The sequence below is a fragment of the Accipiter gentilis genome, chromosome 20, assembly GCF_929443795.1.
Source record: "Accipiter gentilis chromosome 20, bAccGen1.1, whole genome shotgun sequence".
Lineage (NCBI taxonomy): Eukaryota > Metazoa > Chordata > Aves > Accipitriformes > Accipitridae > Astur > Astur gentilis.
This window is the reverse complement of record NC_064899.1, coordinates 19,481,586-19,508,958: the sequence shown is the minus strand read 5'-3', so window position 1 is coordinate 19,508,958 and position 27,373 is coordinate 19,481,586. Positions and strand designations below refer to the sequence as shown.

The window sequence follows — 27,373 nt, the reverse complement described above, 5'->3', positions numbered from 1 at the left end:
AAAAATCAAAGCAAGAACACCAAAGTGGGAAGAAATAAGTCTCCAGGATTAGCAGGGAGAAGTACAGATTTAAGAGACATCCATTGTGTGAGTACAGCTTTATGAAAGCTTACAACACAACGACCTTTAAAAATAGCTTTATTTCTATTGCCAAAGCACGACCACAACCTGCATCAAATAAAGTTACAATCTGTCAAGGAGCTGAATGCACTGGCTTTAATGGGATTTCATGGTGCTCAGTAACTTGCAGGATTAGGTCCCTACCACAAAGCACTGAATTGTCTAGGAAAACACACAGGAGGAAACAACAGTAAAACAACCCTGGAGAGTTACACTGTGCACAATCTTTTACATATAACTGAATGCTATCAGCTGTTACAGTAACAAACACATTCAATACCCCAAACTGGAATTGCTATGCTGATGCAGGGTACTGAACGCTTTTGAAAAATCCACTGTTTTCCGTAGCTCTTTCATGTGAGATTACAGCAACCAGCCAGGCTCTTGTGTGCTTTGGAATGGGGGGGGTTACCTTTTTTTTCAGTGACTTATTGCTTATAAAAGCAAGGAATGGTTATCGATGGCAATGGTTAGGTTACCTCCCATCCCAAACCATACCTCTCAATCACCACCTTGCAAAGCCTGCAAGTCCAAAGCACCACTTACTCCAGACTGCTGGGGCATGAGGTTGGTGAGGACACCCCTTGTGCCTGAGGCCACGCTCACATTTAAACACGCTTTTAAACCTGGGACTCTCAGCTTCTTAAGAGTAAAGGCTTGGCTTCTTTTGTTGACTAGGGCAATTTCTAAACCTTTTTTGGTGAGAAAAGCGCATCAGCACTCCAGGAGCAGGAGAGTGCTAGTGTGCTCCCTTCTTTCAGGGGTCAGTCAGCTTAGAGAGGTAATTTACATAGAATTAGCATCATGCTTTTCATTATTACTGTTTTTTTAATGGTGTCTTCAAATCACATGGTAACAACCACCAAGGAGAGGCCTTATGCTCTAAATATTCACCTGGAGAAACAACTGAGTGCTCAACATGCACAAAACCAGGTGAAGAGATGCCAGAAGGAAGGGAACGGCCTAGAGGGTGAGCACGCTGTGGTCACCTGCGAAGGGGGAGCAATACTCTGGGTGTGGGTATCACTGCTGGCGGGGTACCAGGGTGACAGGAACAGCAAGAAAAAAAAAGTAAAAAAGAAAAAAAGAGGAGTTGCTTGCAATAGAAAAGACAGAGTCACTTGCAATAGGGAAAAAAAGACCCTGCAGGTCGCTTGCTGCTGCTCAGTAGGCTGCCCATCTTGAAGCTAAGCCTGCAGTCCCATCAGTGAGGACCACGGAGCTGAGCTGAGTTTGAACTCATTGGTGTAAGGCTGTACGAGCAGATCAGCCTGGTAGCCTTGCCTGCTGAGTATTTGTCACAAGGCTGAAAATCCCTGCTCAAGGGACTTGAGACCAGAACTGAAAGGGATGCTTGTAGGTCAGGTTTAATCCTCAAGAGCCTGTGGGTGGGTGAACAAAGAAGGGGTGGGTGTGTATGTAAAAATAAAAGACCGCAAGACACCTGGTTCTGAGTACTGCTACTAGCCTATTCCTTCCAACACCATTAATAGCATGCCAGACTTCACAGAAACCAAAGCAAGCAGCCAGGCTTTTCCTCCCTTCAACAATAAAACAGAATAGTAGAACAGAAGCAAAGATGGATTCAATTAGCCCAAGATCTTTTTTGATAAAGGTTACTCAAATAAGCCACATACGGAAGCTCTCTGCATCTACAACATTTCTGCACCATTATTTGTAATAATATGACACCTCAGCTTGCAGAAGGTGCCACGCTGGATACTAATAGCACACTTATTATTAGATTTTCTGCATGGTTACATAAGCCTGCAAAAGGGGAAAAATGTAAATGATTCAAGAAGATATTCTTCTTGTGGTTCTCATGAAGTCTTTAGTATCTGAAGACTGACGACAAACCCTCCTGGCAAGAAACGATCAATTTTTATGCTTCATTAGAAGAGTTTCTTTTAAGAAAATGCTCAAAGGCAAGTCAAGTGAAGAATATATATGTTTTTTTAATCTAAACATTCTGGGCAAAATTTTACTCTTAGATCTTCCGAACTCTTCTCCTAAAATAAAATGAAGCTGTGCATGCAACTTTGAGTTTATTTCTTCCTTGTAATCTAACTACGATCTGAGAACATTTCACCCTATCTAAACTCAGCTGTGTGAGCAGGCACGAATTTCAAAAAAGGACATAGTAAGGGCAAAAGCAAGGGAGGTATGCACATTCCCTGGTAACACTGAGGCAGGAGGACTCCAGCCGCAATACAAGCACGTAAGTCACCATCAGCCCAGCCAAGAATAACTTACCCATGTCAACACAACGGCAGTAGGTGCCCAAGAACCTGTCCAGCTGTGTGACCAAGAGCACATACCTTCCATTATTCAGAAATGCACAGGCCATAGCAGTGATCTCTTAAGTGCGTGGTGACCATATAATCCCCAAAGGACCTTTTCCCTGAAATCAATCAGTGGCATACACTCACCCCAAAATCCATTTTTGCACCCACTGGATCTAAGCCTGCTGACCTCCCTCTGGAAATACTGTCTTAACATGACACATGCCCAAAGGAATGGTGGGCTAAGCCACCGCTATTAACCAAATTTATTTGGTATGAGTTTACAGGTCACTTAGCCATATCACAACACTGCACACAGGATCCGACAAAGCAGTAGATGCAGGAAGGGTTTACTACACACTACAGCATCTGTCCTTACCTGTCAATGAGCAGAATGTTAATTTTTAAGTGTCATGTTGTCTCATACTTCACTGCTCTGCAAACGGCATGTAAATGCTGCTGTTAACTGGTGCACAGGGTCTGCTCACAGCTTAGATAAGCGAGATAAATCTAACACAAGTTCAGAGGGCTGGCTGACAAGTGGTAGCGAGGAGGAATCACCATTCTTCTCCCTTTAAATGTAAATGGTGTCTAGCAACCTTACTTTTTGGAGGACGGTGCTCTTGCCTTCATGCATATGGAACAGTCCCCACCCCAGGGCAAGCCTCTGGCAGCAGCAGGGAACTAGGTGGACATCACCAACACAGCAGAAGGTTTTGCCATTGCACTACCACCTCTACATCTCTAAGACAGCACAACAGCTACCACCTTGTCTCTGGTAAATGTAGTACTTACACAACTCATATGCAAATAAATATCATGCCTTCTGAGAGACTGAATTGCCCACATGAGGAAAGTTTTAGCATATTGTATCACTGTACCTTCATCTACTGGAAAAAAACAAACCAACGAACTATTGCAAAATTGCTGAGCCTCTGCAGAGTAAACTGTGAGAAGGATTTTTCAGATCCTGCATCCAGGTTGTGGTACGGGAAGCCAAATTCAACCTAGTTTCTTAACCCGAACTACAGCTGGAAGGAGCTATGCTCGACCTCTACACCCCTCATAAGATGACCCACGCTACCATAGCAAAGGTAGGATGCAAAATGGTGCTTGTAAGAGGCAACCATTATGTTCTGGAGAAACAAAAGTGCTTTTTTTAACTCCTCAAAGACCAGGACTTCAGGCTTCTACCTCGTGACCTCTGTCTGCAAGAAGCAAAATGATTTTGGGTACTGCGGGTCCTCGAATCCCCTCATGAATTTCTGTAACTCTGCAAATACAGTATTTTGAAGGAAGCCTTTTCTGTCCTGCACTGCTCTATGAAGTGCTTCCTGTAACGATAATGGAAAACTGCACAAACATCAGAATACACCTGCGTCCCTAACTCAGTTAATTGCTGAAAATGGACTTTGTGTGGACCAGTATTTTGAACCTTGTATTCTTAAGCTAGGCTTCTAAATCCATTTTTAGGAACCTAAAAAAATGCTTGATTTTTAGATAGGCCGAGCAGCTGCACCTCATTGTTACTTAAACAGAACACGCAGTTGTTCAGCACCTTTGAGTATCAAACCAGCTTTATTTAGGTCTGTAACTTCAGTCACCCATAGAAGAGCAAAGTCAAGTGAGATTCACATCCTTTTCAAAGCGTCATGCTTTTTATACATGCAAGTGATAAAGCTGCCTGTATTAGTGAACACAAAACCTGAAACAGCATACTTGGAGCCACTTGTACCACCGACATCCCACATCTAAGTAATTCCATTCAAATGTAAATGAGACACATTGCAATTTCAGGATTATTTACTACATTTGTTTAGTACAATCACCTTGCAAGAAGTCTTCAAGCACTTTATTTACAAAGAGCTGCAAAAATTGCCTCTAGGACTGTGGATACAATTTTTTATTTTTTTTTTTTTAAACAGAAATATCTGAATAGAAGAACAAAAAAAAAAGCCCCAGAAAAACATGCTTAAAAACCTGGAAGAGAGGTATAAGATCCTTTTGAAAATGCAGCTCTCAAACCAGAAGGAAAAATGCTTGCTTGCTCTTCACGCAGGTGGAAGCTACCTCCATTCACAGGGGTATAGGAAGCAAAACAAGATAAAAAAAGAAGAGGACTAATCTGAAATGCCTTGACTAACTTCATACACCTAGACTGAATTTGTAAGCAGGTTTTTATATTAATTATTTACAGTCTTGCCTTAAGAGAATGTAGATTTTTGTGTGTGTATGCACATTTGGATTTTTTTATATATTTATAACTGCTGATATAAAGAGTTTTGTTCTTTGCCTCAGAAGCAATGATCTGATTCTGCCTTCATTTACACTGATCTAACTCTTAAATCCAACAGTTACACTGCTGTAACATTACTATTATCAAGGGGAAGAACATTCTAAAATTATCCCTTCGGCAGAGAGCACGAAGCCTGAAACTCTCAGTGCTTTCAACACCATTTTATCAGGACTGTGATCTCGGCACGGCTGGTAATGCAGCCAGCCGAAGCCATGAAAGGGAGCTTTGTGCCCGGCTACACACCAGGCCATGTAAGACTTCCAGCTTTTTGACTGGCCGACGGGGATGTTGCTCTTAGTAACACAGCAAGATTGATTAGGTACAATAAAAAAAAAAAAAAAAAAAAAGGCGTTTAGCAAGACAGCAGTAGAATAAAGTTCCTCCTTTATGAAAGCTGCTACGGTGCATGTAAGTGAAAAATGCCAAGTTATCAAAAAAGGCAAAGTGCTCTAACATTCCAGATACTCAACTGGTAAGGAGATTCAGAAATTTGTTTATAATGGGAGAAACCTCAGCCTCATCTGATCCAGAATGAATGCAGTGTGACACCTCTGGTGAACCACACACAAACCTGCAACTGTATCTTCAGTATATGACCCTGTGAAGGAAAACCCAACTACTCTCACTATTGTTGTGACCTTTGCCCTCAAGATCTTATTCTAATTTCTGCTGGTACTTCACTCCCGTTGGTGGAGGCTGCCAGCAAAATGAGAGAGATCTTCCCTGGAGAGCTGCCCTCCTTCAGGAGGCTCCAGCAGACACATCCTGGCCAGGATGCCAAGGAGCAGAGAGATGGCTGCAGTCAACTAGCCCCCTCTCTGATGATCCCATGTCCAATCTCTTCCCCTTCAGAGCCGTTTCAGGGGATCTGGGATTGGAAACTGGCTTTTTCCCAGGAAGATGGGGTGGAAGGGAGCAGTCCTGCCGCCAGCTGAAAACCACAGAGGCGGCTCTTTCAGAGGGTGCTGCCATGGCAGAAGGAATGGGGTTGGACCAACATTCCTGTTGTATGCTGTTTATGGGAATGCCACGTACTCAAAAATGTCGACTTTCCCATCATTGACCTCTGCACGAGTTGTGAACTGCACTCAACATCTAACCCAGATCCACACACATCTATAAAATTTACCCCAACACATTACACCGTAGCAAAAATTTCACCGACAAATATGCTGGTTGTAAAAGGCCCCAAACCTATCAGCTACTCTTTTCCCAAGATGATTAAGAACGAATATCACAGCACTGATGTTTTATTCATCTGTCAAAAAGTATGACTCACCATGGGCAGGTGGTGAGCACCCCACACCACGACAGGTGCACAGCAGGGCTTCCTGACTCCTTTGGGCTGAGTTGACAAACAAGTAGCTGTCACCCTGCTACCTCCACTCTGCCTCCCCACGCAAAGACCCAGCATGGCATAGCTGGTCCTGGCTTTTCCCTGGCTCCTGCCTGCTCTCCAAACCAGGCAGGTAGCTGCCTGCTGCAGAAAGTGAGGAGGGAGATGCTGGTCCCAAAGAAGAAGGGAGGTGGTGATGCTTCAGTGCTCCCAATGCTCCCTTAGCCCATGGGCATGGCTTTTAAATGATGCCCTTCCACACTTTGTCACTCCGTGACACCTTCAAATTAGATTCTGGGCTGGGTGACCCCTCTTTGTTCCTTGGACCTTTCCCCTTCATCTGTATTCCTGATCCATGTGGCTGTTTCTCAGCATTTATATAGCTACCCACAAATACATACTCAAATTGTATACACAAAGGAACGCAGATTGGACCAGCTTTACCGCAAGTCCCCGCAGAGACAAGCCCAGCTAGTCTCTCCCAGTGCTATAAAGTTTGCAGAGTTGCTTTAAATATCTCTCTTCTTCAGAACACAGATTGGCTCAGCGAGGTGGTATATACACATTACTCTGTATACTGTGTATGTGTGAACATATGTTTGATAGCTAGATCGCTCTATTCCAATACATAAAACCGCGTATACACTTGTTCTTTTAAAACCTCGCTGCTGCTGACTTTAGCAGAGGGTCCCTCCAGGAATCACACTCCCCTCTGCCCCTCTCACCCCAGGAAGGTTTTCCTCCAGCCATCAGCAGGACTTTGCAGCTGGCTCCAGAGCACAGCAACGATGCTGCGAGCATCAGCCAGAGGGGGCTGCGAGAGTGCGTTGTGAGATGCAACTGCCTTGAAGGGCTGAGACTGCCGACTGTGCTAGAGGCTTTTCTCGCTTGCGTAAATCATTTCTTGAAATAATAATGCTTAAAATAGTTCAGCAAGTCTCCAGGTTTCTCATTTTTTTATGCATGCGGAATTAGGCAGCTGGGATTGAAGACGTACATCTGCTATTAGCGCCAGATACCTGTGTCTGAGACCGTACGCAAAATGCAGTCGGATTCTGATGCCACCAAACTCATAGAGATGGTGCTGTGCGTTCGTTTGCCAAACCACCATCACCTACAGTTTGTTAGCACGGTCTCTGTCGCTCAGTGTTTTCTTATCCAGCTAGATGTTAACAGTAAAGAAAGGGGCCAGACTTCTTGGGATAATGCATTTGACGGTGATAAAAATGTTTCCATGGAGCTATACAGCAAAACAAAAATTGCTGCCCTTTATCTGATGTGCACACATTTCATACTTGCAATATGTCTAAAGTGATTTTATGACTAAATCCTGGGAAAAATGCAAAGAATGCTTGGCTAGAAGCATACTTTTCCAGTAAAAACACAACATGGCTTATTAACTGCGGCACTTGGAGGAGGCTATTCAACATGAAGTGCATTTTTTTTAGCTCAAGACTGAAAACATGTGTTCGGATATACATTTTCTTTGGCTTCAGGCACCGATTTGACTGACTACATTAGAGGGGTCTCCAAGCCCTTTTAGCATACACTAGCTTCAGTACAAATGAAGTGGTATTCTATTAAACATGCCAGGGTACTGCAGCTGAAGGCAAGGTTAAAACCTCCTGACTTTTTCAGAATATATTAAGCAGAAATAATGGAAACAAAAAGCTCCATTAGGTACCTCGTTAAGATTTTTGTAGTTGCTGATCAGCAACCTTGTTATGGCAACACTTTTCAAAGTCACTGCAAGAAATGTTAATTGTGGCGATGGCGTGTGGGGACGACGTACAACTGCGGGAGCAGTACTATTAGTGTTACCGTGAGAACAGATTATGCCATTTCCATTCTATCTTTGAATTCTGGTGGGTGTAGGGTGATGTGACTCTGAATGATGTCAGATTACCCAGCCTACATTTTTCTTGGAAAGAAGCTCCTTCCTTCACTTCTCTAGCAGGAGGGCTTGTAAATACTGTGCTTAGGAAATCTCAGCTTCATCAGACTCTGCAACGATCCCCGCGCTATCTGGAATTTCTTTAATTGGACAACTGGAAGGCATACGCTTCTTCAATACCTGGAAACACCAGAATATGCTCACTTGGGCTTGTGAAATGGTGAGAACTGATAACAAGGGGTGGTTTGCTGGAGTAATCCCCAGGAAACAGGACTTCACTCTCCCCAATGTGGGCTGAAATCCAGACGATCTCAAGCACATTTGTAAGCGGGTCACAATGTTACTCCTCTTCTCTCCCATTAAAATACTAATTGTAAAAGCTTTTGTCTCTAATCTGCAGCTAACAAACCGGCAGTACTGCACAAAGGGGAAGAGTGCAACTCAGTCCAACATGCCTGAAGGGTACACTATCTCCAGCAAGCAACTCCGATATACGAAACTGCCCAAGATAGAGCTTGTCAGGAAACGCTATCAAATACTGGGTTTTGCTTTGAAACAGCCGTGGATTTAAATGCCTCTGCTACCCGCTCCCTTCCCTGGTCTACCACAAAAAGCCAAGCAGTAGAGGGGTGTGCAGGGCAGTGAGGCCAGCCCAGTACAGCAGCCAGGGCTGTGCACACAGGACCAGGCACTAACCCTCGTCCTGCCCCACGAGGATGGCAGCAGGCAGCTGTCTCCCAAGATGCACCATTAAATGCAAAAGAGCGAGCAAATTTCCACCCTCCCTGCCCCAACACACACACGCAAAGGCTGCAGGATGGGCAGCCAAACCATGAGGATTACTCAGCTTATGTTTGAGCCAAAGATAGAAGATTTTAAACCCCAGTCAGGGGCAAAACATGCTCCCTCCTCTCAATCCTGAGGTGCTTTTCCCAGCCATGTGGATAGGTCATGCTGGCACTGACTCCGCTCAAACAGGTGATTTTTTTTCCTTTCCTATCAGGAGGCTGTGAACTGTGCTCCTGTGCGAGAATAGATCAGGACAGATTTTTTATTACCCCTTTTTGTTGCTCTGTCACGCATGGGGAGGCAAAGAGATGCTGGTCTGGTTCAGTCTATCACAATATACCAAGAAACTGATGTTTCTCCCCACTTTGGCAGCGCATGTGAGGGTGGGCAAGCTCCTCAACCTCCCCCTTCTGTATCAGGGAGCAACTCCAGTAACACTCAAACCAGTATAAACCATCTGGCAACAGACCCAGGATCAAGCCCAGAAAGAAAACGAACATCAAACCCTGCTTATTTCCACTGCTGCTGAACTCACACAGAACAGAGCTGGGATGAATTACAAAGATCATCTCCTTTCATGCAAAAATCACTTGCACAACACTACTCTCCTCTTCATACCGTGTCAAGCAAGCTCCCAGCGATGCTAAAAGGGGAGTGGAGATCTGCTGATGCCAGAGCTATGAGATGGTGCCTACATTAATCATTTCACCTCCAGCTTTTTAGATGCTTGTAAAAGCCCCCTCTCACAATGAAAAAAGGAACTGCACATGCCATGTTCAGAAGCATTTGTTTCTTTTCTGGAAGTAAATACAGGAACGGAATTATTCTTTTTCCTACAGAAAAACGCGATGCAGTGGTTTTTTCCCTTGGGTTAGGGCAAAAAGAAAAAACACATCTGAAATCCAGAATTTTTAAACTTTTTTTAACATGTTTCCAATGTGCACTGAAGCTTTAAAAATTAATTCTGAAACGTATTGAAAAAAGGAAAAAAAAAAAAGGTAATTTTCAGGTTTGACAATTCTTCCCGCACACATAGACCCTTACATAAGCACATACACACAAACTTTTCTATTAGAAAAGTCACGCATACAGGGAAAGAAGTCTGTTCCCAGGTGTGCACAGAAATCCCAGTCATGCTACTGGAAAGTGGAAGGATGGAGAGACCAGCTCAAGCAGCCTTCAGAATACACCTGTGCTAGGAAACACATAAGAACTCCTCACATCTTCTCACAAGATCTGAATATTTAAATGTGATGGCAAAGTAAGAGTAACACCATCTTCTTTGAGGGGAGTCTGCTGGCAATTACAGATGTGTTAATGCATGTGCGTGTAAAAGGCAAAGACTGTTTATGATACACTGAAACATGTATTTTTATTCATCACAAGACCGGTGTGCGGGGTTTTCCCTCTGCTGAATAATTCCACTCCCCGTGATCATCCCTTGGCTTCTTACATTTCTGCCTTCTTCTCCTATAACCTTTTGGTGCCTGCTCTTTACTCTTGAAATACAGTTACTGCTGAACCATTTATATCTCATCCAAGATGCTCGTCTCACACTTGGCACAGCTGATGAGTCCTAAAGGGAGCTGCTGCCATGTGAGGCTGATTCGCTCTACACTTAGTGCCACCTCATCCGTATCAGTGTCCCATTTACCTTTACAGTCACAACCCAGACTCGCTGATACGCCGTCCGCAAATGTCAGGCCGAGCTCTGAGTTGTCTGTTGCTCACTTCCTCTGCCTCTTGAAGCTGCGAGGGAATCTTGAAGATAATATTCTGCTGACCCGCTGCAATTTTTCTGGTGCTTCTTAATTTTTGTGTGCTTACCCTGATCTGCAAAACAGCACTTTGCACATTACAGTTTGTTAGCAAAACATAGGCAATTTTTCTCCAAGCACCTTTCTGACTCCTTTATTCCTCTCTATGTTAAGCAACTTTCAGCCGAGAACACTGTCAGACTGACAGCTCTGGAGACCAAGGTATTTCAGGGAGAGGAGCCAAGCACAACTCCCTTCCCCTATCAAAGCTGAAGGCGAGCTCTCTATCCTCTTTGCTGTACTGTAAGAAACTGCATCGTATTTCAGTCTGCCTTAGTCATTGAAAAGTCCCTGTTCACCAAGCTGATGTGCTGGGCAGGTACAAGACCAAACCTGCCCACACAAATCCCTTTGAAGAACCAGGAATCAAATCCGCGACCAAGAGCGATAAGTTATACTGGTGAAGGGGTTGCTCTCCACTTCCATACAGTCCCATACCTCCACGGATGATGAACAGAGGCAGTCCCAGGCAACGTGCTTGTGCAGGAAGGTTTTGGCAGAGAGCTGCAGGGAGCCTGGTAATACAAACTCCTCTGCTGCTGGCCAGGGTCAGGTGGAGCATTCCTAGCCATCAGTCCAAGCAGTCGCACCGGCAGAAGGTCCCTGGCTGAATCGTGCCCACACAGCCAAGACAGCGGGTGAGAGTGAGCACCTCGGTTCCTCTGGGGAGGGAAAGACTCTCCGTTTAGCCCCCAATGGGGGAAAAATCGGGATCTTGGCCTTCCAGTTCTGCTGTCAGCAGTGCTGAACGCCAAAATCTTCATCTGAATTTTTAGGGAGAAGAAGGTGGCACTAAAGGACCGAGAATGGCAGCGGTAATGGGAAGGTACCCCCCAGAAATCCTCCAAACCCATTCTTACCAGTTAAATGATTTCTCCACCTGAGAAACTAGTTTCACTGAGCAAACCAAAGTATTGCCATACCCTAAAACATTCACTCGTTCAGAGACAAACAGGCTGGCTTATGAAGAGAAAGTTAAGCGTGTGCCACAGAAATCTTGTACCATGCCCTCTGTAATGGCTGCCAAGGAAGGCAGCACTGCAGTTGAGTCATTAGGTTAAAATTAGTTCACCAAAGGATGGGGGAGACAGGCATTTCGTAGGTTATTCTTTCATGGTTTAACCCCAGGCAGCAACTAAGCACCACGCAGCTAGTCGCTCAACTCCTCCCTGGTAGGATGTGGAAGAGAACTGGAAGAGTAAAAGTGAGGAAACTCGTGGGTTGAGATAAAGACAGTTTAATAGGTACAGCAAAAGCCACACATGGAAGCAAAGCAAAACAAGGAATTCCTTCATCACCTCCGATGGGCGGGCAGGTGTTGAGTCCACCTCCAGGACAGCAGGGCTCCATCACGCCTAACGGTGACTTGGGAAGACAAACACCATCACTCCAAACATCCCCCCTTCCTTCTTCTTCTCCCAGCCTTATATACTGAGCATGACGTCATATGGTCTGGGATACCCCTTGGGTCAGTAGGGATCAGCTGTCCCAGCTGTGTCCCATCCCAACTCCTTGTTTCCCCCCAGCCTCCTCGCTGGTGGGGTGGGGGGAGAAGCAGAAAAGGCCTTGACGCTGTGTAAGCACTGCTCAGCAGTAATGAAAACATCCCTGTGTTATCAACACTGTTTTCAGCACAAATCCAAAACATAGCTCCATATTAACTACTATGAAGAAAATTAACTGTACCCCAGCCAAAACTAGCATAATTCTTTTGACATCTAATTGTAATGACAGACAGGTCCATTTAAAAAACTATCTCAGAATTTGAGTTTAGCAGGACTACTTACAGAAAAGCTCAATATAAGGAGGATCATATTTTCTGTTGAATTCTACTGGACTTAGCAGAAACATGGCTCCTGTTTCTATCCTTCTTTACCACTGCTGCAGTTCAGCTGCTTCTTGATTGTATTATGAATTTTAAAAGCAAATAAAAGGCAAAGAACACCTCACAAACATGGCCAAAAAAAATCACTACTTTCCTCCCAGATCTGGAACATAGGCTTTAATTCAAAAGGTTCCCAATCATTTTTGAACCATTTTTGTTTTCTACAAGCATGCACTTAGGAAGATACAATGCTGTCTGAGAGATGACCCTGACTGCTCCTTTGAAACAGGCTTACAAACAATGAAAACAACAAAAGCACATTAACAAGCAGAAGCACAGTTCATTATTTGCAGGCATTACTCGGTGTCCATAAACACTGATTAAAAAAATGAGTAAATCAGGCAACCAAAGCCCAGTATGTTATGAAGTGGCAAAATAAACCTTTAAAACCTCAATTTTCAGGTCAAACCCTATTTTTAGGTTGTTCAAAGCAGCCAACCAGCCAGCAGCAGACTAAGATGGGCACGGTGACCAACCGCTACATTGGTTCGCCAACATCCATCACACAAATTGATTAAATATAGCCTGCATCAGTCATTTAATATTGGAGAAATGAAGCCACTGTAACAGAATATAGTTTGCAGGATCAATACTTTCTGCTAAGGAAATAAATGGTTCGACAACACCCTAACATATATTTTTCTCCTGTACCCCATCTGTGCTCTGGTACTTAGGTGGCAGCAGGAAATCATTAACCTTGCTTTTCAGAGACTCTGAAAACCGTACAAAACCCAGCTGTGACATCTAACTCTGTATGAAGCCACACAAATCCTCTTCCCCACCCAGGGGGCTCTCAGAGAGAGAAAACACAGTACTGAAACACCAGGCAGCTACAGATGCAGGATGCTGCCAGCCTGGTCCACACACAACAGCGGAGCTCTGCATCAGGAACACCATGCAGGAGCGTGTGCCCACTCCCCTACCTTCTCAACACAAAGCATCCGAGGATGCAATCTCTGCAAGCTTCAGGTGAACAGCCATCTCAGCATCAGACTTTTCCCTCTCTCAAATTTCATAGCATGGACTTGACCTGAAGGAATTGAAAGGAAGGAGGAGACAGGTTTATCTCCTTAGATTATCCATTGAGCAGCAAAGAGAATACAGGATCAGCGGTCCAAAGCTCCACTGCCACAGCAGTGTGGGGAGGGGAAGGTAAACACTTCCTTTCCGTGCCATTCTTTTAAAAGAGAACCTAGTGGTTCTGGTAGATATAGTGCCACAAATGTAAGTAATATAAAATGCTCTATAGGCTTATTGAAAAAAAAACCCAAACCCCTAGTTTTCACCATATACATTATAACTTTCTAGCCCTGCACTGGAAAGTTAGCTTTATGTCCAAAAATACCCAAAGAAGAAACATAACTTTGGAGACCAAGCCCCTACACGAAAAGTGGAATTTAAGAACTTATGACTTGCTTGGATACGGCAGAAAAGTGAATGAGTAGAACAGGCCTGTTCTGCTCAGTCATTCTCACTTGTAATGGCTGTACACAGCTTGCCAACAGCTCTTCCTCAGCCTTCGAGAACAGCCCGATGAGCCTGTTCCAAGTGAAGTCTAAAAAAGTTTATCACTAGGAGTTTTACAGTAAGGCAACTTCTGCTCTCTTTCGTTAGGGTTTTTTTTTTTTAACAAGTACAACAAGCAGAGACAGTTACAGGGCAGAAAACTGAACAGAGAGGGATTTTTGTGTTTCTGCAAGGAAATCCCTATTCAAATATATGCTAAAATACAGTGCTCTTAAAAATCCCTGTGTGATTTCCAGCCATTGTCAGTGTTGGTATCACTCACAGATAACGCAGGGAGGAGGGAGGGATGCCTCAAAGGTGATGCTCGGACCCCTCCCCTACGCAGGACCTTTCCCGTGCCATATTCAGGAGCTCTGCCTTTGTTTGGTCTAGTTCAAATGGCTCAAGTGACGTGGCTTCCACCCCTTCCCGCTGGGGATTATTCCACAGTCTAACAGATCTTACTACTAGTAAGATCACTACTAGAACACTACTAGTGTTTCTGGATTTCAGCCTACATTTTCTGCACTGAATTTTATCCCATTACTCCTAGTCATACTGCTCGGACCACCCAAAACAATTCTTTTCTAAACTCAGGTATTTATACCTCTCAAGTGCAGGACTGGTAGTTTTAACATCACCCTGTTCCTTCATCCTCTTTCTTTTCTCATTCAGACAAACCGTATGTATTTAATTCTTAATCCTTCTTCTCTTCTCTAGTCCATTAATCGCTTTTGTTGCAGCTGTCTCAATTCCCTGAAATTTGCCAAAGTCTTTCTGGTAATGAAAGACCCACACACATATGAACTTTGCATCTCCTAAAGCTCTGTCTGATAAAAGACACGGACTAATACGCACGCACACAGAAACACACCAGACGTTTTCCAAATACATTCCTTTTATAGAAAGAGCTTAGCTTCTTTCAGGCAGGAAGCAAAAGGCATTTGTCTTTTTAAGTCCCCTAACAGAGGTGGAAAAGTAACATGCTATACTTTTTTTTTTCAGATAAGAAACTGCCTGACTCCCAACTGTTTTCCACAACTGTTCAGTCTGCCTTGGAAAAGCAGTGTATTTATCGATGCCCTCCTCTTCCAGTTCTTTAAGGAAGCTCACGTGGAAACTTGGCGTTCTGGTTTTCAGGAATCATTCAATGTGTCTTCAGAAACAGTTCAGTGAGCTCCTTAACAGAACCCTATACCTGCCCCTCGCTCTCTCCTTTGCCTGCTTTTCGCTATAAAAACAGGGGGACAGGTCACAGATAGGAACAGGGAAAGCCAATTTGACATTCCCCTTCCTTAGGATTTTAGAACCTCACGTTGCTGATGAATGATAAAATAACACAAAGAAGGGAAAATTTCCTTTGAGAAAGGAATAGGAAAGAATAGGAAAAAACAGGAAAAGAGCACATAGGACATCCAAATGCACTTTAAACTGAACACTCATTCACTGCAAGGCAGGGCAGAGGGAGAAAAGTCCTCGCAGGTTGATGCCATTTACCTGTAGGCAAGTTTCTCCTCTAGCAAGACAGCTCTGAGTATCTAGCATTTCAGTCATTTTATTCCTTGCAAATGTCTAAGGCATTTTCTTAGCAACAGAGAGCTGCAAAAAACCCAAGCATGCTCAGTCACTGAAAACCTGGTTATTTATTTCCCTTTTCTAGTCTATTTGTATGCTTACACTATCCAACACACATTTTTATTCACAAGCCAGAGAAGTCACCCAAAATTCTTCTTTACTCACTCGTTTCTTACCAACAAAACATGTACATGCAAATATCCTGAGCATAAAGAGAAACTCTTAAAGTCATTATGACATTATTTGTACCCTGAAGCAAGTCATAATTTGTATGCACCCTGCCAAGTACTTTCTGTCAAAGCTAAAGTAATTATTAGGAAGTATAAAAGCAGGTGTCACTTCTGGCAAGTTGTAAGATGGCTTTATATTCTCAGTTGCAATGGGATAAAAATGATCCCTAAAAAGAGCATAGCAGGCTATTACTTTACATCCAGTATACATGTGAAACATAACAGTTGCCGCCTGTACTTTTTTTCCTCTTTGGTATTTTAATTAAAGATTCAAGCTCCTAAAGACAAAACCTAAAAATATGTGCAAAATCAATCCCACTTTGCATAATTTCTATTTAGTTTCATAACCAACTGTCAAGCCATCTGACCCTCATTTGCATGTGCTATAAGGCAGGCAGCCGAGCTCGCTTCCACTGCAGTGAGACACATACTCTGTCCCTGCTCACTCCTACGTACAAACCTCCAACTTCTCAGATGAATCTCTGCTACAGCACTTCAGGACAGAGGGGACAGTGATCGTTGTGATTACAAAGCCAAAACTTTTCCAACTTGGGTCCCTAAATTTTAATGCCTAACCCCATCTTTAGGCATCTGAATAAGCTGCTAGTGTTTCAAAGGTGCTGGGCACCCAGCATCTCCTACTTGTTTCTGTCAAACTTGCCAAAAAGAACATCTGCTTTTAATTAATTCACTGAGAGCTGCAGGTATGCAGGACCTTTGAAAGCCATCCCACTTACTTCAGTCCCTAAATATAAATCCAGGTGCCTACCTCTAGGCAGTCAACTTTAAAAATGCTGAAAAAGGAAAAAATAGCATTATTAAATAAGTAAATATTAAAAAAAACACATGCAGATATACTCAAGGCCTTTGGAGTCTTGTTCCATGCTTGACATATGACGCGATGTAAAAGAAAGCAGATCTGACTTTGTCAGAAAGTAGCATTTCATGCTGTAACTGGAGTATGCACATTGCTAATAATTAACATAATTGTAACAAGGAAATGCATTGAGGGAAACATTCTTCAAAAGCTGCTCTTCTTCCTTGGATAAGCAACCAAGCAAACCAACCCCCCAAAGTGGCTGTATTTATGCTAAGAGTTTAGGGAAATTGCAAATTTACTAGCGCATTTATTATGCAAGTTTATTTTATATTTTTTTTTTTCATTCAGCCAGACACCCACATTCTTGACAGTGTAGAACTTGAAAAGATTTTTTTTTTTTTTTAAAAACTGCAAACGGAAGAAAAATACAGGCTACCACCTGCCTCTGCAAATCTTTCGTGTGTGCATTTATGCTTCTGAGCACGAAGCAACTGACTATCCTGTAAAGAATAATATTCAAACACAGCAGCGATATTCCGCTCTACAATAAGGCACTGACTCAAAAGGCAACATGACAATGCATGTCTGCATGTACATAAAATGCTGTCCTGCATCAAGGACCAGGAATGCCATGCTGCAAGACCGAGAGGTGATCTCCCCAGGGCTGACCAGAGAAGCTCCTGGCTCTGGAAAGGAGCTCTGCCCACCAGAGTCAATGGAGAGACTCACTGTTCTGGGGCTGCCCTATTTCTCACTGGGACTTGCCAGGTAAGTGCATGCACGTATGTGCATATGTTGCGAGCACACAGGATTACGCCTGTGCTTTGGATTAAAAAAGAATTGTACAAACCAGGCCTACAGCACACACACAACATGCACTTAGTTTGTACTGTGTGGGGAAAAGGCTGGTATTGCCACACAGTTTCAGACACTGTACTGTGGCTCCAACTGAGCCACCAGAGACGCAAAAACCTCAGAACAAAGAAAAAAAAATATTAAAGTTATTCTTATTATTTTATTTTCTAAAAAAAAGCCTCAGAATCCAAGCGGCCAAATCTCTAGGCGAAGAGAAGGAGGAGAAGAAGGAGGCGAAGGAAAAAGAAAATAAGCCTGGAGATATCCAGAAATATATTTATGGAAGTTCTACATAAGGGTCATGTAACAACAAGGGATAGGACAGTCGTCCACAAAGGCCTGGTTTCCACCAGGACCAGGACAGCACATGGCCCTGCCCAGTCTGCAGCATTCCGGAGAAGCTGCAGTTTGCTTCACCAAGTGAGCTGTTACCCTTGCCGTCATTTCAAAACTGCTCCCACCGCGAGCCTGCTGGCACAGCGACCGTGTGGGCCACCACTTCCCTGCCACGCTGCATCCCCAGAGCTGGTGCTGCCCCAGACCTTGGCAGGCAAGCTCTCCACAGCCGGGGTGGCACTGGAGGTCTCGTCCTGTCGATCTTCAGTTTGCAAACGCTGTGTCTCAACTCTCACGCACGTCCCACTCACAGGCACACAGGCGACCACCACCATCTCCTTGCTCACAGGAGCCCCAGCAGGCTGCAACCAAGCTCGCTTTGCAGCCGTGCCAAGGCAGGCTAATCCCTGCACCTGCTCCAGCCGCATGTTGAAAATGGGTTTTTAATCTTTGCAGACGGGCAGTTGTTCCACCCGCCCGTCAGCAGCAGCCACGTCTTGCTGCCACTCGCATTGAGGCAGGGAAGAAACGCTGGAGCTGCTGCCCAGCCGTCGCCACCGGGCGCAGCTGCAGGGAAACCTGACCTGGTGAAGCAGCCAAAGCCATCAAGCTCCCACAGCATACCAAGCAGACGCTCCTTCTGCTCTTCTTCACGCCGCATCTCGGTGCCTCTTGTGGTGCACACGAGAATGGGAGCCAGGTACAAAGCTTATCTACCACGCTCCCTCTGCTCACTGCAACAGGATCTGTCTTGCACACCCGTCCTGCCCTCCCCACGGTGCGAGCAACCTGCCAGAAGGATGAAGGGGCTGCAGGGATGGTTTAGGAGGAAGAGAGGCTGGTCTTCCCTTGATACACCAAGCAATTGCTTGACATGGTGCACGTGCGAGGGTTGTGCGTGGGAGGATGTCTGCCCAAGCATGGAGGAGGCAGGATCCATCTCACCGCCAGGGATGCTTCCTTCCCTTACTTCAGTTTGGACCTACGGCTTCAGCGCTTACGCTTCGCAGGGACCACAGCACAGCGCAGATACTCTGCAACCTTATCAAATAACCACTTTATGGACTTGCACACACACTGGGCAAAGCAACAAGAGCTGCAGATTGCCCACCTCACTCAGGAGGTGGCAGCTGAGATGCCGGCCAGCTCCTCTGCCCTGGCTCGTCTCTTGCCACTGAGAGCCAGGTCGCTCCTCCTTACAGACAGCTCTGCAGCCTGCGGCGCAGCTCTGTCCAGAGAAACCAGCCGAGGGGCCGGCAGTCCCCACCTGGGTGACTTTCGGAAGAGACAGCTGTGCTCTGGATTCATGTAGGAATGCTGAAGAGCAGCCACCTACCTGCACCCTGCTCCCACCATGGCTTCCCCGGGCTCCAGGAGCTAGCCGGAAACAACAACACTGCTTGTTTTTCCTTGACATTCCCAAACTGAGCTTAAGACAAAAAAAAAAAAAAGGCAGCAGAGCAATAGGAAGATGCAGGGAAGGCCACTGCATATTTATTTGTCATAAATTATGCTTGGGAGAGCATTAGGCGCAACAAGACATCACTCATCAAAGCAGGTTTCTGCTGTGTGTCAGAGCACTGCACTACACTTCATTAGGAGCACTAACTGGACACTGGCAGGAGATGGGTCTTTGCTGATCCTCCTCTCCACCCCCATTCTGATTTCATCAAAACATTCTCCTCACATTGCTTTGGTTATCTCTTGGAATCTTTTTTTTAGATGCACAGGACAGTATGATACTTTAGGACTTAACAGGAAAGCCTCTACCCAAAACAATGTGCTTTTGGTAAAAAACTTTGCTGCTAAATACTTGGATGAAGCACATGAGAGCAAACATGTGTGTACCTCCTCAGCCCCACATCAGAGAGAAAACACATCGGTGGTGGGATGTGCTAATGCAAACCCGTGTGCTCTGGGTCCTGGTAGCATTGGCCCAGAGCAGCAGTTCCTGGTGCTGGCCTTTGAAGACTGGTCATTTTGTCTGGGAGACAGCAGGACTCTGAAAAATTATTGCACATTATTCCCAAATGGTTTCCTCGACAGAAAGTGTGCACACCACGTGATGAAACCAGCAAACATTTCTACAAGTGTCCCACTAACGGGCTGTTACCGGGAGGATGTGTTGCTCCCCTGAGACCAGGCTGATGGCGAAAGTGTAGATACGCAGGGCTGGGCTGTGCCACTAAAAGGAGGAGACAGCACTTGGATTTGATTTACCTTAGGGAAAGTGCTCTCCAACAAGGTTTGGGATAGAAATAGGGCTGCATTTTGGTGGAGAGGCGGCAACCCTTTAGGAAGAAGCGTTGATACCTGCAACTGAAATAAACTCAGCTACAAGCTGGTGAGGCTGATTTGAAAGCCTCAACACCTAAAGCACAGACACCGAAGTGCGCTCTTCTGGGTGCTTCTGCAAGCGCTGCTGCCCCAGCTTCTCACACCACAGGCTTGTGTCACACAGCCCTACAACCAAAACACATGTGTTTTGTGCTACAGTATCCTGTCACGCAGGGACAGCCGAGAGAAACACCGTTTGCAGGGAGACTGAGGAGCATCGCTTGTCTTCCTTCTGGTGCCAACAGGAAACACCAGAGAGCTGCCGACAGAACAAGGACATCGCCCTCACCGAGGGTATTCTGAAGGGCACGTGCAAAAAAATCACAGGCGCAACCCTATTTTCCCTGCACCTTACTACCCCGAAAACACTCAGAGCAGCCGCTTTGAAGGGGCTAATCCACCCACTGCAGTATTTCTAGTAATGACTCACAAAATCCCACACAATTCTGATACCATTTTCTTGATAAAACCAGCTACCAAAATGAAACTATACATTTGGTGCTTGAAAAAAAAAAAGGGAAGAAAAAAAAAAGACAAAACCCTACTAGTAGCTAAGCGGTGGAACATGAAACCAACAGTCAGTGTGCAGTGGAAGAACAAAGCTGATGGCTGCGCGCTGGCCCTCTGCAGACAGGGCTTTGAAAGATGGGCTCTTCAGCCTGCCACCAAGAATTTGCTTTCTTGTATGTTGCGACTTACACAGATGTTCGCATAATTTCTTGCATATGGACGGCAAAAGGAGCATTCATTTCAAGAATGACGTGATTGTCTGTGTGGTAAGGATAAGAAGGGAAAACTTTCAACATGTATCCAATGATACAGCTAAATGAGAAGCCAAACTGTTCCCAAATGCACTCAAAGGACTTCTCATGAAGTCAATGACAAAATTCAGATGAGACTTCATAGAACTCTTTCTTCCTCTCATTTAAAAACCCGAATTAAATTACACTCAAGCATCTTACAATGAGATTCAGGAGGACAAAACATATCGGAGCATCACAGTGTTCACTCACCACTGCAAAACATTAACTAAATTTGCTCTGAAAAATGTTTTGACTACTTATAGAGAAGCCAAGAGAAAAAAAAACCCCAAGATGCTTGCTGGGCTGTTGGTTTGGGTTTTTTTTTTTTTGGCAGACTTCATTTGAAAGCAGCCAAACTCCTGCTTCTGTAAGGCAAACTAACAGAGCACTGGGTGTGCTGAGGTCACAGGAAAAGAGTACTTAAGCTCGTGCTTAAATTCAGGACAGCCTTGTACCAGGTGCTTAATCCAAAACCTACTGAACTCCTGCTTAAGCCCTGCCATAAGGAGAGATGCTTTCCTCAGGCTGCTCTTGAGCAGTCCTTGTAGGACTCCAGCCCAAAGGCTACTGCAGGTTAGCAGCTGGCATTTCATTCACTTCAAGGGATGCAAGATCATGGCATGGGAAATGAAAATACCCAGTGCTTCTTTCAGGTGTCCAGCGCCCCACAGGATGGAGCTCTCACACAGCACCGATGAACTGGGAAGGGATGCTGAGGTGAATTCACCCTTGCGACAAGTAAAGCATATACAGAAATTTTTATTTGGTCCATTTTCACAGTGGAAAAGATAACAAATTTGTGTTCAAATAGCTGGCTGAAAATTACATGCAGCATGTGAAGGCCAATGCAAAAAAATTCCAATTAATTTGATTTATTGTTATTTGGGGTTTTTTTCAGTTTAACATACTAAATGAATTCCTGAAATGAAACAAAACTTGTATGAGGAAAAAAAGCATGTAAGGTCATTTCAGAGGTACTTTCCAGCAACACTTAAAAAGCATACGTGTTTCTCCAATCTGAAACAGACTGCAAAGGGCTCTGAGAGTCCGTTTGCACATTGTCCTCTCTAGAATTGCATTATTATCACCAGAAACCTCAACTATGCTCCCACCTTCCTTCTCAGCTGGGCAAAACAACAGGTCTTAAGAGCTGCCATTGGTTCAATGAACTCAAAGGCTGTGAAACTGCACTGTCAGCTGCTTGTAACATGTTGCCCTCCCCTGTACATTGCTCTAATGATCTGAGCACCCAGCACACAAGAACTCTACATCACCTCTTCGTCTGCATGTTTTCTAAACCAAAGAGTAACAAAGAAAAAAGTAAGACAGCAAAAGGGAGTCCCTTTGGAAAGTTGAGCAGCTCCAAACAAAACCGCTAACCTTCTTTTGGCAAGGCGAAAGATTTGTATAACACCTCCTACTAAATGTATTTACTCTTAAAAATCGATTTCCTCTGTCACTATTTATTGCTGCACATTGCTCAGTGGTTCTGAGAAACTGCATGGAAAATCACAACTTTACGCTTGTTAAATTGACCCTACAGGGCCATACCACCAGTGCATACATCATCCCAAGAGGCAAGCCTGCCAAAGTCATGCTGTGCATATCATCACTAAACCCAAGACAAAATGCAAATTTGGCTGTATCATAGCTGATTTGCATAGCTTTCCATTGGTTTTGTACAACCTTTTTACAAAATGCCAATTTACTTCACTTTCCTACAGCTTATTACCAGTGTGAGGTACTTAACAGCTTTTATGCAAGGCAGATTTAGTAGTTAAAACATTAAAAGACATAATTAAATGCCTTTTGGAAATAGAACATAGCCTTCGACATGACGACATAAGGCACAGGACTTTGGGACACAGAATCGTTAATGCCCCTTTGCAAAGGCGCAGACAGAGGCCTCTCTCTCACGTGCTTGAGAGCTGCACAGCTTTTTCTGTTTTTTATCTGATCTGCAAAAGCAGAAATATTTGCTTGCAAACTATGAAGGGCCTGAATCCAGTTACTGAGTACACATTTCACTCACACTGATATCAGAATGGACGGCTGCCAGTTTTGTGTCTTGGCTGGCGTTCAAACACACTGATTGCTGAGCCTCCTTGGATTCGGAGTTCATGATTTAAAAAAAAAAAGAGAAAAAAAAAATCCCCAAACATGAAACAAAAAACCCTCCACAAACATTTCTGAGATGCTACTGGGCTAATTTTCCCCCCTCTCCTCTTTTGTAAGATCAGTCTCTGGAAGCAAACACCTGCAAGGAGCACCCTCTGTCAAGACAAGCAGCAAGGGAGTTTTGACTTTATCTCCAAAGCTATTATACAACAAACATTAGATCTTTCCTAGCCGAGCAATTTTCACATGCGTACCAGGGGACAGACCTCATTCAAGTCAGCAACAGAGAAAAAGATCTGTTTACACTTCTATATCTTACCTTGAAAAAAAAAAAAGGAGGGAAAAAAAAAAAGAGAAAGAAAAGCTTGAAATGTTCTGAGACTTATGTCACAGCCAGGTAACAGGGAATGGAAAGGCTGTTTGCCTTACACAGAACTATTTTTTCCTTCTTTTTCCCTCGCTACTTACTACCAAAATCCACCAGGTTGCAAGGCAAGCCAAGAGCTCCTCGACACCCCCCTGCTCCCAAACACCTCATCTCCGAGTGTGTTACTTGACACGGCTGGCGCGCTGTGTGAGCCCTGCTTTCTCTGGCATGACAGCAGACACTGTAGATCAGGCCACTTAGACATTTCAATTGAACTTGACAGGTGTTTGTTAATAGGCTCTACAATACATTTGGGAAGGGCTGCCTGGAGTTGTAAAAGGGTTCATTACAACAGTGTAATAAGCCCGATGCAGACAGTTCGGTGCATTATTTTCTAAGGCTGTAAAGGGAAGTGATCAAAATCTGAGCCGTATGGCAATACACATATAACGTATAACCAACACAATTAATGGCAAACTCATTCATGCAGTGTCTGTATGACCGGACCTGATCTCACCAGGTCAGTCTGGGAACCTCTCTGCTCGTTGCAGGATCGGTCCTCCATGTATTGCCACAATTCACAGAAATCAGGTATATCTATTCAGTGATAACTGCTTGGGCTAATTATTAGAAAATTCAATTTATGCTAATTTGCCTGAGGGGAGGGGAGCATAAAATTAACTTGACACATTTATTTAACTTTTTACAGTAGTATTATTATTTAAAATTTATGACAGCATTGTGCGCAAAGGCCCCAGACAGGATCAGGATCCCACTGTGCTCGGCATCCCACTGCGTGTGCGTGAATGTCCTCCCAGCATAATTTCGAGGCAAAGGCCCCATCCCTGCAAACTGTTACCCAAGTGCTTGCCCCAAAGACTGGGAGCAAGGCTACGGAAATTAAAAGCGCATTAGTTTTGCTGAAGTGAAGCAGGTGCATTAAGCCACCACATCCTACCATGCACTGGCAGCCCACACCAAAAAGGCTCTTATTTTGCAAGAAAGTGACAGTGGAGTCACTTTTGTTTTTACCATTAAACACATAGACACAAATATCCCCTCCTATCTACTGCTGCCTTTTCTTGCTTCTATCTTATAAACAGGACTATCATCCAGTGAATGAAAAAAATCATGTGTGGGGTAAAAGGCCCCAGAAAAGAGAAAAGATAGGGGAATTATCAAAATCTCACCTTTTAGTTCAGATGCACAATGTGTAACAACGCAATTTTTCCTTGCAGTGATCTTTTAAGGATATTTGCCCGAGAAAAGTAGCTAGCTGTTCCACCTGCCTTCATTTCTGGACATACAAACACCAACCTTGAAAAGTCACCATTTGGATGATCATAACCACTCATCATCCTTGAGTAAGTTGGCCTTTTTATTTATATTCAAGAATGCTTAACCTCATTAAACTGTACTGGTCAGACAATATTATCAATATTATCATAATAATCAATATGCTATCATTATTTTAACTGAAACTGATTAAAATATTTTACAATATTTAATCAGAATTAGGGAAAATGGGAGCTTTTCTGAGTTAGGGCCTTAAAATTAAACTCTTCAGAGTAGTGGCTGTACTGACATGAGGTATGCAAACGAGTGAAGAAGGAATTGCTGAAAGAGGGAATGGAGCCTCCAGAAGTCATCAGAAGACTGTCAGAATTGGGAGAATATTAGAAGACCATCTCTTCCTCTGGCTTTTTGATGGTGTTTTAGAAATGAGCCATCCATACCATACGCTCTTTGTATTTGCTGGGGCTAAAGGGCACCACACAAAAGTCAGCATGGTCTAACCTTCAAGGCGCTTCAGAGGCTTCTCAGCTCAGGGGCAGGGGAGATGTTAGCAACACACTCCACTCCCCAATCTTCCCCACACCCCAGAAAGAGATGAGATTAGCCCATACAAGCAGAGAAAAAATGGAAACATCAGAAATATATTCACCTGAGTGGGCTGTCCTAACAACCTCATTTCAGCACAGCATTTCAGGAGGGGTGAAGCCTGGCAAACTCACCTTTAAGGATGCTCCTCCACAGCTAACTTGCCTCTCTGTGCCCAAACATCACAAAGACCTTGGAGCAGATTTAAACTCCAAACTCACACACCGGTGTAGTGGGTGGAGTAAGAATTTTTCTAGAACTGCAGGGTTTTATTTCAAAATGTAAGTTTGGTTAATGTGTCTTCTGCTATCCTTCTACTTTCCTCTGCTTCTCTTTTCTGCTGCAGTTCACTGGAGCTGTTTCAAAGTTCCATTAAATATGTCAAGCCCTTTACACGCAACTGCAACCTTACAGCACAAAGCAAAAAGGAGGCAGATGAAAGAAAAAGAAACCATCGTTTAGCCACACACAAATTCTGTACATTTTGCGTATCACTCCTAACACGGACTGGCAGCCCACACCAAAAATACTTCTGTTTGGGAAGAAAGTGACATTTGAGTCACTTCTGTTTTTATCATTAGGTACAAAGACATCAAACATCACGTCCTGCCTAATGCATCCTTTTCTTGCTTCTATCTTATGAACAGAGCACACATTTCTGTGCTCCTTTAGAGCACTGACTGCTTGACTCAGCACTGTGACATCTTTTGGTGTGTGCAGATCGTTCCATAACTGATGGAGCATGGAAGATGCCACCCATGGCTCTGCTGAGCTGCCATCCTGGCAGGTATGCGGTACCACTATGGCCTTGAATACCAGAAAGGTATATAAGGAATAGATCTACGAAACGCTGTTTCTGCTGCCAGCAGAAAGCACTGGCTTTGTTTGCTGCTACCCATTCCCCTTTCACACTACCATCTTCTGCTGAAGAGGTACCTGAACTCTGCTGGCTTTTGCCCTGTGGGCCACACTTTGCCCATGCTAGTCCCATGAGTGAGACAGCTTTGGTTAGATTATGCAGTGAGATGAACATCTTGGAAGGAGGAATTTAGTCTTTTAACCTTTTACTCTTTCCAATGGTTGGCTCCATTCCTTTTAAATCCCAAAATAACAACAACATCCATTCTCTAACAACAGGCTTTTATCAGTTGTGTTTTTTAAAAAAAAAGGAAGGAAAAAAAAAAAGAAATCAAACTAACCTGCTTACTTCAAAGTCATGCTCTCATAATTTTAGCTGGCACATCATGAACAAAATGGTCTAGAACTAACCTCAAACAGTCATCTGGAGAAAAACAACATATTTTCCCATGTCATCACCACTATAGCACATACTAACCACAACTATTCAGCCTGTCAATTTTCAGCTTATATTATGATAACTTTACCTAAAAGCATTTTGTGGTTCAAAAACAGCAAGTGCAATGCCAAGGAAACATTTGCTGAACTGATGAGCATGGCAGCGCTGGTGTGAGGAATATGCTTTCTGCAGAACGGGAAGCACAGTAAAACGAGATTTCACTGGGGACAACTGCCTTCTCAGAAATTCCCCAAAACACTGCTTCAGGTAGGCTTAATCCCACAGTCTAATCACAGTGGGTTGTGACGGAGAAGGCTTAGTTTGGTTCTTGGGTGGTGAATTTTCCACAAAAATCTCCAAGAACCGTCATGAATGGGAAAAGGAACACATGAATCTTTTTTTACTTTCATTAGCATCTCCACTTCCACACACAGGAAGGTTTTTCATGTTCACTGAGCATTTAAGAGAGGTAATAAAGTAGAGGTTCATGGGAGTCAGGACAGAGAACTATATGAGAGGCACAAAAGCAATACACTTTAAAAGGACTTTAGCAAATACACTTTTAGCCGTGCAATCCCCATGATTCACAAGGAAGCAAGCATTATACAGTCTTCAATTACTTTCCTCATTTTAAGGAAAGGCAAAGGACAAAGGCAAACTCCTCATTAATGAAGCACTGTGGTTCGAATTCTATACTAAAAACCCCTCGACTTGACAATCGTACGCCCACACTCAGGCTTCAAAAATATTCTCGTGCTACCATGCTGCCTGTGTCATCACTCCAGAAGCAAACAAGTCACTGCATCACTCCCCAGTGATCTGGGGCAAG

The 27,373-nt window shown here is 44.0% G+C and overlaps 1 protein-coding gene across 19 annotated transcripts in view; it reads right to left on the bottom strand.

Moving 5' to 3' along the window:
- ATXN1 (ataxin 1) overlaps positions 1-27,373 on the bottom strand; it is a 229,353-nt gene that overhangs the window by 49,374 nt on the left and 152,606 nt on the right. Inside the window, exons 1-2 of one of the 19 annotated variants that reach the window (XM_049824153.1) lie at positions 10,973-12,853; positions 10,372-10,550 (exon numbers count right to left, since the gene is read on the bottom strand). The exons of 16 other annotated variants lie outside the window; for them this stretch is intronic. The gene's annotated coding sequence lies outside the window, so the exon portion shown is untranslated. Of the gene's footprint in view, positions 1-10,371; positions 10,803-10,972; positions 12,854-19,077; positions 19,130-27,373 lie in introns of those variants that run through there. 2 more of the 19 variants (XM_049824154.1, XM_049824152.1) reach the window with 2 other exon arrangements.